We start from the raw sequence: 12,878 nt of genomic DNA, 5'->3' as shown, positions 1-12,878 counted from the left end.
TAACTAGTGATAGTAGAAGCAGTAATACAAGGGGTCTTCAAAAGGTTCATGGAAAATGTGTTATGAAAAAACTATTCATAGATCTCAAAAAATGCTTACACCAAAATCTAGTTATCTTTTCAATGTCATTTTTCCATGAGCTTTTTGAAATCCCAGTATACAGAGTCATGAAGAATCAGATAAAGATTCACAAGGACTCTCAACAGCCTGGCCAGCTAGCGAGCGTATTTAGGACCCTTTAATGTCAGTCCAGTTTTTGTGCATCTGGAACTTTCTCTGACTTGTGGAAGCACCTCACTGCAGAGGTTTCTTTTCTTTGGACTTGCCTGCCAGTGCCATGGACACTTGACTTTCCAGTCTCATGAACTAAAGGTACAACATGTCCTGTGAGTCTAATAACTACTCAGGACAATTTGCAAGGCCTTCAGCATTTACAAGGCTAACTTTAATATGTGTGGGGAAGATTTTGATATCAAGTTTCATCTGAGCCTTTGAAACTATTTTGGGTCAGCCACATAGCAGAAGTTGGAGGCTGGCAGAAAGCCTTAAAACAGAGCCAAAAATAAACCCAAGACCATTATAAAAATGCTTTAAGTGCCAAACACATGAGATGTTAAAATTGCAACATAATGGAGTAAAAACTTACAAAAGAGGCTTTCCAATGGTAGCACTAAGCGTTCCAACCCAGAGAAAGACAGGTCATGGGGAGAGGCTTGGAGAGTACACCCAGCCCCTGGAAATTAGCCTTCCAGACATCTATGAATGTCCCAGTCCAAGGCTATTTACAGTTTATTACCCATTAGGCATTCAAGAGTATTAATTTTTTTCTGCCTGTCATAGAGCACTGGAAGGTTTCGGGAAGAAGTTTTCAAAAAATTAACTGGGCCATTCCACTTTTTTCACCATATTCAACAACCATTGCTCAACTTGCCCAGTTCCCAGCCTGGACATACTCTTCCACCCTTCCCTCAATATCCAGCCATTCCACAGTGCACTCGGCGCATCTAGTTATTATTTATGGTCTTATTTTCCTGCACTCCAGAAAAGGTGGTGATTTATGCTCAAGGCAGTCCTTTCTGCGGTGCAGGCCTTCTGGAAAGGCAGCAGCAAGGGCTAGGCCTCTCCCTCCTGGCTCTGCCCTGCCTGCCAGTCTCAGCTTCCTCTAGCCCCATGCATCCCCCCCTCCTTTTCCCCAATTAGGAACTGCTACCAATTGCACATGGACAGATTTATGCATGGCTGGGGACCAGCTAGTCTCCCACTGATGGTCTAAAAAAAGAGTATGTTCTGTGTCAAAAATCCTTTGCTTGGAGTCCAACCGTTTTCTTGGAAATAGCTTCTCTTGACCCTGGCCCATAATTTTTGGGGTTTTGAATTTTATGGATCTGATGCAAAGTCTGTCAACATTTTCTTTGTGAGACTTATTCAGGGTACAGTGTGTTTCTGTGGCATGTAAAGATTTGAGGATATTTCTGCCTGGTGCCAAGAGAAGGTGCTGGGAAAGAGGAGGATGGAGAGACGCGGCAGGCAGGCTTCCTGACAACTTACTAAGGGATTTAGAAACACCAAGACAGAGTAATATGCTAGCAAAACATTCTGAAGTAGCTGCATGTTAAAACATAAGACTCACTTATGCTCTCCTTGTTCAGGTGAGTCCCCTCAGGGAGGCCTCCAGGACTGCTGGGATCCAGAGGAGGGGCTTCGTTTCATTCCATAGCCATATGGATACCACGGGCTGAAAAGATTAAGGTGGAGATCGGGTCAGCAGCAAAGCTGTGCAGCACACCACACCCTCAATTTTCCCCAATCATTTGCCCTTCTTATATATGCTGTGGTGGACTTCAGATGAGCTAGCCAAAGGGCAGGCAGGGGGCACGGATGAGCGTCCTGTGGAGAACAACTAGGTTAATCTGCTCTGCACCTGGGGCCTGGGAGGTCTTGATGCTCAGGTGATATTTAGGCAGAACTTCAAAGGCACTACTGTGCTCTCTAAAAACAGCAAGCGAATGAGCATCAGCAGCAAACTCTGAAATGCTCAAGAGATGCTCATTTCTTCTTTCCTCAAAATCACCTTGGGTGATTCATTAATGTCCAATTTTTTTAAAGATTTATTTGAAAGTCAGAGTTACACAGAGAGAGTAGAGGGAGAGAGAGAGAGAGTCTTCCATCCGATGGTTCACTCCCCTATTGGCCGCAACAGAGCTGTGCCAATCCCTAGCCAGGAGCCAGGAGTTTCTTCTGGGTCTCCCACGCTGGTGCAGGGGCCCAAGGACTTGGGCCATCTTCCACTGCTTTCCAGGCCATAGCAGAGAGCTGGATCAGAAGCAGAGCAGCTGGGTCTCTAACTGGCGCCCATATGGGATGCCAGCGTTTCAGGCCAGGGCATTAACCCACTGCGCCACAGTGCCGGCCCCTAATGTCCAGTTTTTAAGAAAAACTCCAACAAAGCAAGCAGACCCAAAACTCCTTGATGTGACCAGTAGACAGCATGAAATAAAATGGTGAGGGAGACAGGTCTTTCTTCCATGCCCATTCCTCTCCCTGTTTTCCTTTTTCCCATCTTACCATCCTCTAGGGTTATTGCAAAACAAATGGACTGGCTGGCGCCGCAGCTCAACAGGCTAATCCTCCGCCTAGCGGCGCCGGCACACCAGGGTTCTAGTCCCAGTCGGGGCACCGGATTCTCTCCTGGTTGCCCCTCTTCCAGGCCAGCTCTCTGCTGTGGCCCGGGATGCAGTGGAGGATGGCCCAAGTGCTTGGGCCCTGCACCCACATGGGAGACCAGGAGAAGCACCTGGCTCCTGGCTTCAGATCAGCGCAACGCGCCTGCCGCGGCGGCCATTGCAGGGTGAACCAACAGCAAAGGAAGACCTTTCTCTCTGTCTCTCTCTCACTGTCCACTCTGTCTGTCAAAAATAAATTAATTAAAAAAAAAAAACTTAAATGGAGGTAAAGTACTAAGAAAATGATAACCTCCTTTGTAAGTACAAATATAGGGAATTATTCACATTCTCTCTCACTCTTTTTTTTTTTTTTTTTTTTTTTTGCCTACCGCACTGTAACCTAATTAGGGTGTTGATACTACTACGTGGTCTTCCAGGTCTTCCCCTCAATGCCTGAGGTTAACCTCTCAGGTCTTTCCTGATCCTTTCTACTCTATCAAAGCACCACATTCCTAACCACCAGTGTGCAATTTCACCAAAGTCAAGAATGTGCATGTGTGTGTGTTTGTGCTGATATATGAGTATATAATATTTTTGGTTTAAATATTTAATTAAATCTTTAGAATATGCATAATTCTGTTTGGGTCCCATTCCTATACACCTTGCTCCCCAAATCTAAATTGATCAGCCAATTCAGGTTAAGACCTCATTGATCTCCTTGATAGGTGACAACTAACTGAGCACCAAAAAGGAAACCTGTTAAAGTGAAATGAACACTATGAGAAACAGTGACTTGATCAGCCCTCACCCTGACTGTTGATGAGCAGCTTAATATGTTATCCCTCTTAGTATTTTTTTTGTTTGTTCTACTTAATACTTTTGGTTGAATACTGTAATCAATACACAATTCTTCTTAAGTGCTGAAACTTAACTGAAAAGTGATTGCTGTTAAATATAAGAGTGGGAATAAGAAAGGGAAGAGATGTGCAATTCGGGACATGCTCAAGCTGACTTACCTCAAACAGTAGAGTTAGAAACATACCAGGGGATTCGAATTCAATCCCATCGAGGTGGCATGTACCAATGCCATCTCACTAGTCCCAGTGATCAATTTCTGTTCACAATTGATCGTAATCATAGGACTAAGAACCAAAGGGATCACATAAACAAGAATAGTGTCTGCAAATACTAGCTGATAGAATCAAAAAGGGAGAGAATGGTCCAACATGGGAAGTGAGATACACAGCAGACCCATAGAATGGCAAATGTCCTAACAGCACTCTGGCCTCATAATCAGCCCTTAAGGCATGCGGATCCGGCAGAAATGCCCGTGAGAGTATTTCAGGCATGGAAAGCCAAGACACTCTGGGGGAAAAAAAAAACCTAAATGAAAGATCTCCACGAGTGAGATCCCAGTGGAAAGAATAGGTCATCAAAGAAGGAGGTACCTTTCTCTGAAGGGAGGAGAGAACTTCCACTTTGACCATGGCCTTGTCTAAAAATGATCAGAGTCAGTGAACCCAGGGGGCTTCCATAGCCTTGGCAGCTCACGACAAGAGCCTAGGGTGATTACTGATGCCATAAACAAGAGTGTCAATTTGTTAAGTCAACAACAGGAGTCACTGTGCACTTACTCCTCATGTAGGATCTTTGTCCTTAGTGTGCTGTACATTGAGATTTAATGCTATAACTAGTACTCAAACAGTATTTTTCACTTTATGTTTCTGTGTGGGAGCAAACTGTTGAAATCTTGACTTAATGTATGCTAAACTGATCTTCTGTATATAAAGAGAATCGAAAATGAATCTTGACATGAATGGAAGGGGAGAGGGAGTGGATAAGGGGAGGGTTGCGGCTTAGAGGGACGTTATGGGGGGGAAGTCATTGTAATCAATATTCTGTACTTTGGAAATTTATATTCATTAAATTTTAGTTAAAAAAAAACTCATTGACTAACTCTAGTGTATTGTGCTGACCTAACTTAAAAGTACTATGATTGAAAAAATGAGATCTAACACTAACATAGCATATATAATGTGCCCATACACAATCTAAGTGCTTCAGGTACAGTAGCTCACTTCAGCCCTCAAACCTAATAAATTGGGGGTTCTCATCCTCTCTTTAGAGATAAAGAAACTGAGACATGGAGGGATTAGTGTAAACTATCCTTTACAATACAGTTAGGTAAGAAGATGAGTCAGGATTTGAAGCCACACAGTTCAAAGCCATGCAGTCCAGTTCCAGACTGTATGTCGTAACTATTGTACTTGACTATTTCTCTAAGGTCTATAATAGTTTTCAAGTTGGTGAAGAGAGCATGGAAGATTTATTTGTAGACATTTCAAGCCACATAAACTGGCAGGTAGACATTCTTCTCCTATGTAATACCAACCTCAGGATGCTTCAGTTTGGATAAGTTTAAGTAGGTAGGTCTTTTTGGTCACTATTGATACTTTTAACTGCAGAATCCAATATCAGCTAGAGGACATAAACTTCCTAAATTGTAGGTCAAACTGAAGCATTGCCTACCTGGCATGATAGAATGACTCACACTAATTGGTAATAGAAGTACTGGTAATAGTAGTAGTGGTAGTTGTTCTAGAAAACAATAAAAACAACAGTAAAAAAATCATAATAACACTATGATGGTCAATTATTATTTACCAAGCATCATGCTAAGTGTTTTCATATGTATTCATTTCCTTGGCCCTTACCAATGCCAGACCAAAGCCAGGAGCCATGAATTCCATCCAGTTCTCCTATATGAGTAATAGGAGTCCAAGCACTTGGGCTACCTTCCACTGCCTTCCTGGAAGCTGGATCAGGAGCAGAGTATCCAGGACATGAACCAGTATACAGATTTGGAATGACTGTGTTGCAAACAGTGGTTTAACCCACTGTGCCACAGGCCAGTCTTCCCATCACCAATTTTTTTTAAGTATGAATGCTTTAACCAGATGTCTCTTAAGTGTAACAATATGATACAGTGTTAAGAAATTGAAATCTTTTAAAGCCTTATAAACTTAAGTTGAATATAAGGGTGTGTAAAGCATTTGACATCCCAAATGAGATTATTCTGAGAGGAAAATACATAAGATTTCTTTTCATTAATGCACATGTGCTAGGCTCTCCTAGAATTAGTCAACAGGTTGTATTTAGGTTTACTCTTGTTTGACCTACTTCATTCAATATTTTATCTATGGATGGTTACCTCTGTGAAGTAGTCTGGGACTATGAATTTCCCTCTCAAGCCCATTACAAACAAACATAACAAACTTCAACCATAAATGATAACAGATATTTCCAATTTCAAAAGAACAACATGTCTCCTCCCTGCAATCTGCTTTGAAATTGTCTGACAACAACATGACACTGGGGAGAAAGGAAGACAAATTTTAACTTGAAACCCAGGTTTGTAACTCAAAATTAAATTACATAAGAAAATGTTACCAAATTCAGCCAATATCACCTTAGAACACAGAACCACGCTGAAGTTCTATGCACCACTGTCCCTGAAGGTCATAGAGCCCCAACCAGGGTGCCCTGCAAGAGAGAAGCAATAACCCTTTATCTACTGCAACAGGGCAACACTTTCCCAGGTTGAGCACAAACAATAACAATATAGGAAATGAGCAGCAAACAATAACAAGATAGGAAAAAGGAACAAGTGGACTGCCATCATAACTTGTCATAGAATGCTGCTGAGACGCAAGAAAAGAGATATTCTAAGGTTTGAAGATATGTTGAGCTTTGTCAGCCTTAGAGATGTTAAGAGCTAACCAGCTGTCACTCAAATCAAGATTTCCTACTACTCCAGAATACTGCCAACATAAAATACCTCCAAATATCTGGCTTATTATCCAAAGATAAGTAGTAATAAAAAGGGAGTAGCCAAAACTATAGTTAAGGATACTACAATGAAACACAAAAAGGAAGAAGCAACATACACAAAAAAGCAGAGGCAAAAAAAAAAAATACATATCATAAACAACATTAGAATGAAGCAGATGGAAGCAGAAAAGACATGTCCCAAATATCAGAGAATTTAATAAGTATCATTTTAAAACATGAGCATAAAGAAAAGACACAATATTCAAAGAGAAAAAGTGACACTGTGGGAACGAGATTAGATATGAAGTATCCAGAGCTCAGGATAGAAGTGGAGAAGAAAAAGGATATCATCACAGAAGTTAAGGCCAGCATAGAAACATCAGAAAAGAGAACATGGACAGGCATTTGATACAGCAGGTAAGGCACTGCTTGGGATATCCACATCCCTTATTTCAGTGCCTGAGTTCCAGTCCTGGTTAGACTCATGAAGGCAGCTTTCTGCTAATGTACACCCTGCGAGGCAACTTAATGGCTCAAGCACTTGGATGTGGAAGCTTCTGGCTTCAGCCTGGCCCAGCACGAGCTGCTGTAGGCATTCAGTGAGTGAACCAAGAGATGGAAGATTCATTTTCTGTCTCTCTCCATCTCTCTCTCTTTCTCTTCCCATCACTGTCATTCAAACAAATACGTAAGTAAATAAATAAATATAAGAAAAAGAGAGACTAAGGACTGTAGAAGACATAGGACTTAGAAAAGACAATTAAATAAAATGACTATGAATAGAGCTTACAGAAATAGAGAGGACATAGAAGACATGGAGTGATATGTTCCCTAACAGGAACATATTCTGAAAAATCTGTCATTAATCAGTTTCATCACTGGGTGATTGTCACAGAGTGCACTTGCACAAACCAAGATGGTATAGATCCATTCATTACTGGATGAGGTCACTTGACATAGTCAGATGATGCATGACATGGCACACTGCTTAACAGTAGATTATTTTTATTTGTAAGTAGGAGTACACTCTAAAATAATTATTAAAAACATAATATAGTGAATACATAAGCCAGTAATGTAGTTGTTTGTTATCACTATCAAGTGTTATGTACCATACATAACTGCATGTGCTTTACTTTTATGATTGGTAGCACAGTAGGTTTGTTTACACCAGCATCACTACAAACATGTGAGTTATGTATTATACCAACACTTGACTAATAGCTACTACAACACTTAGGTAACAGGAATTTTTTAGATCTCTGGATAATCTGATGGACTACTATACATATGTGGTCCATCACTGACTGAAATGTCATCATGCCATTCATGACTGTAGTCGTAAAGCAAAGGAGATCCTAAAGCTAACTAATACTTGTGAAAAAAAAAAAAACAGATCATTGAAGAGACAAAAATCAAAGATAAGGGGCTGTCACTGTGGCATAGCAGATAAAGCCACCACCTGTAGTGCTGGCATCCCACATGGGTGCCAGTTCGAGTCCCAGCTGCTCCTCTCCCAATGCAGCTCTCAGCTATGACCTGGGAAAGCAGTGGAAGGTGGCCCAAGTCCTTGAACCCCTACACCCTCATGGGAGATCCAGAAGAAGCTCCTGGCTCCTGGCTTCGGATTGGCACATCTCCAACCATTGCGGCCAACTGGGGAGTAGACCAGCAGATGGAAGGCCTCTCTCTCTCTCTCTCTCTTTCTATGCCTCTCCTTCTCTCTGTGTGTAATTCTGACTTTCAAGTAAATAAATAAATCTTTTAAAAAAATCAAAGATAAAGTTCAAGATAATCATCTTAAATAAAAACAGTTAAAACTACAGTCTGAAAGTTATATGACACCCCCAAGAAATAATGAATCAGTAAGACAAATACCATGCTATAGTTCACTCAGGCAATTAAATTTATAGTTAATGGAGTAGTTATTTGGGTAGCCATCCAATATCAACCCTAAGTGTTAATATACTATTATTTTAACCTATAAAAATGGGAATTTCTTCTGGTTCTATTTAATAAAAAAAGTTTGGATATTAAGACTAAAAGAACATGAGAATAGTGCAGTTACTTGGCTAAAATTAAATGTATCCTCTAATTCTAATGAATACAGTAATAAAAGTATATTTTGAAGTTTAAAATAAACATTGGAAAGCTGAAAAATCAGGTTAGGCAGGAATAGAATAGGGATGGAAAAAACCTGCAGGAATACCTATTTATCAATGTATAGTAGGAAGGATGAGCAATATTTATAAGATAGTCACCATCAGGTCAATCACGATATACAGAAACGATACAAATCTTCCCGTGGGCATTTGGCTTATCAGTTAAGATGCCAGTGAAGATGTCCAGGTGCCATATCAGATTACTGGATTTGAGTCCCAGCTCCAGCTCCCAATTATAGCTTCCTGCTAATTGCATACCCCAGGAGTCATCAGATAATGGCTCAAGTCCTTCTTTCCTTGCCTCCTACGTGGGAGATTTACAGGGAGTTCTTGGCTCTCAGCTTTGGTCTGGCGCAGCTCCGACTGCTGCTGTTATTTAGGGAGTGAACCAGTGATGGAAAATCAATCTCTCTCTCTCTCTCTCTCTCCTTGCAAACAAGCAAACAAAAAGCCAAAAAATTAGTACTTTGGAAATTTATATTCATTAAATAAAAGTTAAAAAAAAGCCAAAAAATTCATAAATAATTGAAGTTACCAAATCAGAAGTGATAGCATCATTTTTGGAGCTCCTGGAATCTCCACATAAAAATAAACAAGGGATGGGGTACCAAAGTGGCGGTATAGCAATAGGACAATCCAAGCCATGCAGGACAAAATAGATAATTAAAAAGGAGAGATGATACATGCCGGAGATAGCGCCATGGGAAATTCACAACCAGAAGCCCAAGAGACCAACAGAGACTGCGCAGGTCCATGCTGAAGCAGCAAGTAAGAAAGGGAAGGGGCAGAGGCACGGCAGAGGTGCAGAATAGGGAGGCTGGTGCCAGCCCCCAGTGCACCAGGTTAAATGGGAAATTGCAGGTCCATGGAACTGCAGATAGCAGTGGGAGGGGGAGCTTGGTGAACTGCGTTTGAAGTTCCACACAGGAAAAAAGAGAAGGTATAGAGGAACAGAGAAGTCGGGCACCCCTCTGCCCATTTATGTCCCTCCCCACAAACTGGACCTGCAGCCATCTGGGAGAAGCCATTTTGTTCGTTTACATTCTCTAACATAAGCAGGGGACCACTGCCTTTGCCTCCCGTGCATAGGCCCATTCAATTGCGGAGGCCACCTCACCACAACCCCCACCCAGGAACAAGGACCACAACATTTCAGAGTAATTTTGTCCCCACCACACAAGCTGTACAACAAGAAGTCCTGAATATCGAAAACTCCAGCTTGTTCCATCCACCAGTGAGAAGCAAACTGGGTCCCAGGAGGTGGGGTTCAGTGCACCAGAGTTCATACCCACCCCCACCATGATTGAGAAGTGAGCTAGGTTCCAGTAGATGGGGCTGTGTGCTTCCCCTTGCAAAGCACAGAGACATAGCAGATCATATCAGAGGGAAACCTCACCACAAGCACAAAGACACAGATTAAAGAGAAAAGCAACCAGACAAATAAAAAAGAAATTCACAAATGCAGCAACAGAAAGGAAAAAACCTAAATAAGAATAAGGAAGACACCATGAGTCCCCCAAATGAGCACTTTAATTCTTCAGCAATAGAAGGAGAAGATGAGGAGAATGAGGATATGCCAGAAACGGAATTCAGAAAATTAATAAGCAGATTACTTAGAAAAAATCAGAAGAAAATTAATGATCTAAATGAAAAGTGTGCCCAAGAAACTGACACATTAAAGAGAAGTCAGAATGAAATACTAGAAATGAAGAATTCAATAGATTGAATAAAAATGCAGTGGAAGGCCTTAATAACAGAATAGGTAAGACAGAAGAAAGAATATGTGAAACAGAAGACAAATTTCTGGAAATATTACAGTCAGACCAAATAAAAGAAGAAGAAATTAGAAAACTAAAAAACATAGTTGGAGATCTACAAGATTCTATCAAATGACCCAACATATGGATCCTAGGAATTTGGGAAGGCATGGAAAGAGAGAAGGGGTTAGAAGGCCCTTTTAATGAAATAATAACAGAAAACTTGCCCACTCTGGAGAAAGAAAGAGACATCCAAGTACAGGAAGTACATAGAACTCCCAATAGACATGACCAGAAAGATCTTCACCATGATACAATGTAGTAAAACTCCCCACAGTTAAACATAAAGAAAACATGTGAAATGTGCACGAGAACTGCCAAACCACATTCAGAGGAAATCCAATTAGTCTCACTGCAGACTTCTCATCAGAAACTCTACAGGCAAGAAGAGAATGGCAAGATATATTCCAAGCCCCAAGAGAAATTCTGCTCCCCCTCCCAGAACAACAGACACACAGAGAGATACCTTCCATACATTATTTCACTCCCCAAATTCCCACAACATGGGGCTGGGCTAGGCCAAAGCCAGGAGCTATAAACTCATTCCAGGTCTCTCACATGAGTGGTAGCAATTTGAGCCATCACTGTTCCCTCCCAGGGTACACATTAGCAGAAAGTTGGAATTGGAAGCAGAGTTGAGATTTGAACCCAGGCACTCCAATATGGGAGTCTTAAACTATGCCAAATGCCGACCCAAGCATGTACTTTTTAAATACAAAATACTATTGCATACTTATCAGACTACAATATAGTGCAAGCATAATTTTTGTATGCACTGGAAAGCCAAAAATATTTATGTGACTTTCTTACTTTTTTTTTTTTTAAGATTTCTTAAGGATACAATCCTATGACAGAGAATACTAACTGACTCTTTTTTTAAGATTTATTTATTTATTTGAAAGTCAGAGTTACACAGATAGAGAAGGAGAGGCAGAGAGAGAGAGGTCTTCCAGCCACTTGCTCTCTCCCCAACTGGCCACAGTGGGCAGGGCTGTGCCAATCTGAAGCCAGGAGCTTCTTCCAGGTTTCTCATGTGGGTGCAGGGGCCCAAGGACTTGGACCATCTTCTACTGCTTTCCCAGCCATAGCAGAGAGAGCTAGATCAGAAGTGGGGCAGCCAGGACATGAACCAGCACCAATATGGGATGCTGGCACTGCAGGTGGTGGCTTTACCCACTACACCACAGCACCGGCCCCATCATGTGACTTGCTTTCTTGCAATATTCACTCTATTGCAGTGGTCTGGAACCATACATGCAATATCACTGAGGTATGCCTGTAAATATCCATGAGATCATAACTAAATCATTGAATTAGTGGAGAGAGAGGGAGGGAGAGGAGAAAAGATAAATTTTTCTTACAGAAGAATTCCAAATAAGATGTGAAAACATTCCCACTTATAGCAGGAAGTATATAACATCAGGAGGTGGAACATAATCACCACTATCACTATCCTTTAAGGGCAGGCCAGACTTAGTGACTCATCTCCAAAGAATAAAATAGGAAAAGGATAAAAATGCACAGTAGAGAAACCTGGTAAACACTACCTTAACCAAGTGATAAAAGGTAATATCCTCAGTGATGTCACGAGAACATCATAGTCACTCTGAAAAAGCATCATGATAAAGGCACTCTACTTCTGTGATAGTCCATCAAATTCCATAACCCCAGTCTATGAGGACATCAGATGAACACCAAAAAGAGAACATTCTACCTGACCAGGACTTCTCAAGGTTGTCAACATCATAAAAAAAAAAAAAAAGGAGAGCTAAGAAATTGTCAAGAACCCAAAGAGACTAGGGGAGACATGGCAGCCATAGGAATGTTGTCCTTGGGACTGGATCCTACACCAGAAAGATGTCATTATGAAGAAGCTGGTGAATCCAAATAAAGACTACTGATTTATTGATAGCAATGTGCGAAATGCATCATGATAATATAAGATATTGAGAGTGAGGGAAAGTGAATAAGCATTATCTGTGATATCTTTGCAATTTTCTATAAAGGTCAAATTTTGAAACAAAAGTTTATTTTTAAAAAGACAGAAGTACAAAATATTTCAAACAAAGAGGACAAGAAAGAGTAGAAAAGGGGATAACAGAGAAACTTCAAAAATTTCATGGAGAATGGAACTAAAAGATAAGCTGAGGGGCAGGTACTGAGGTGCAGTGGGTTAAGCCCCCACTTGAGACACCCATGTCTCACATGAGAGTGCCTGGCTTGCGTCCCAGCTATTCTGCTTCCAATTCAGCTTCATACCAATGTGCCTGGGAGACACACATTGTTTTTCAAATAAATAGATAAATAATTTTTTTCTAAATTTAGTTTGTTTTCAAATTCATGCATACAGGGGAGGGGTCTTTAAAAAGTTCATGAAAATGCACATCAGAAAAAAAAACTACTCA

General features: G+C 41.0%; 1 pseudogene; it reads right to left on the bottom strand.

Annotated features, from left to right (window-relative positions):
- The window catches only part of LOC100354656 (protein max-like), a 189,952-nt pseudogene that overhangs the window by 113,264 nt on the left and 63,810 nt on the right, over positions 1-12,878 (bottom strand).

This window comes from Oryctolagus cuniculus, chromosome 1 (genome assembly GCF_964237555.1).
Source record: "Oryctolagus cuniculus chromosome 1, mOryCun1.1, whole genome shotgun sequence".
Lineage (NCBI taxonomy): Eukaryota > Metazoa > Chordata > Mammalia > Lagomorpha > Leporidae > Oryctolagus > Oryctolagus cuniculus.
This window is presented reverse-complemented; position numbering and strand designations above follow the sequence as displayed.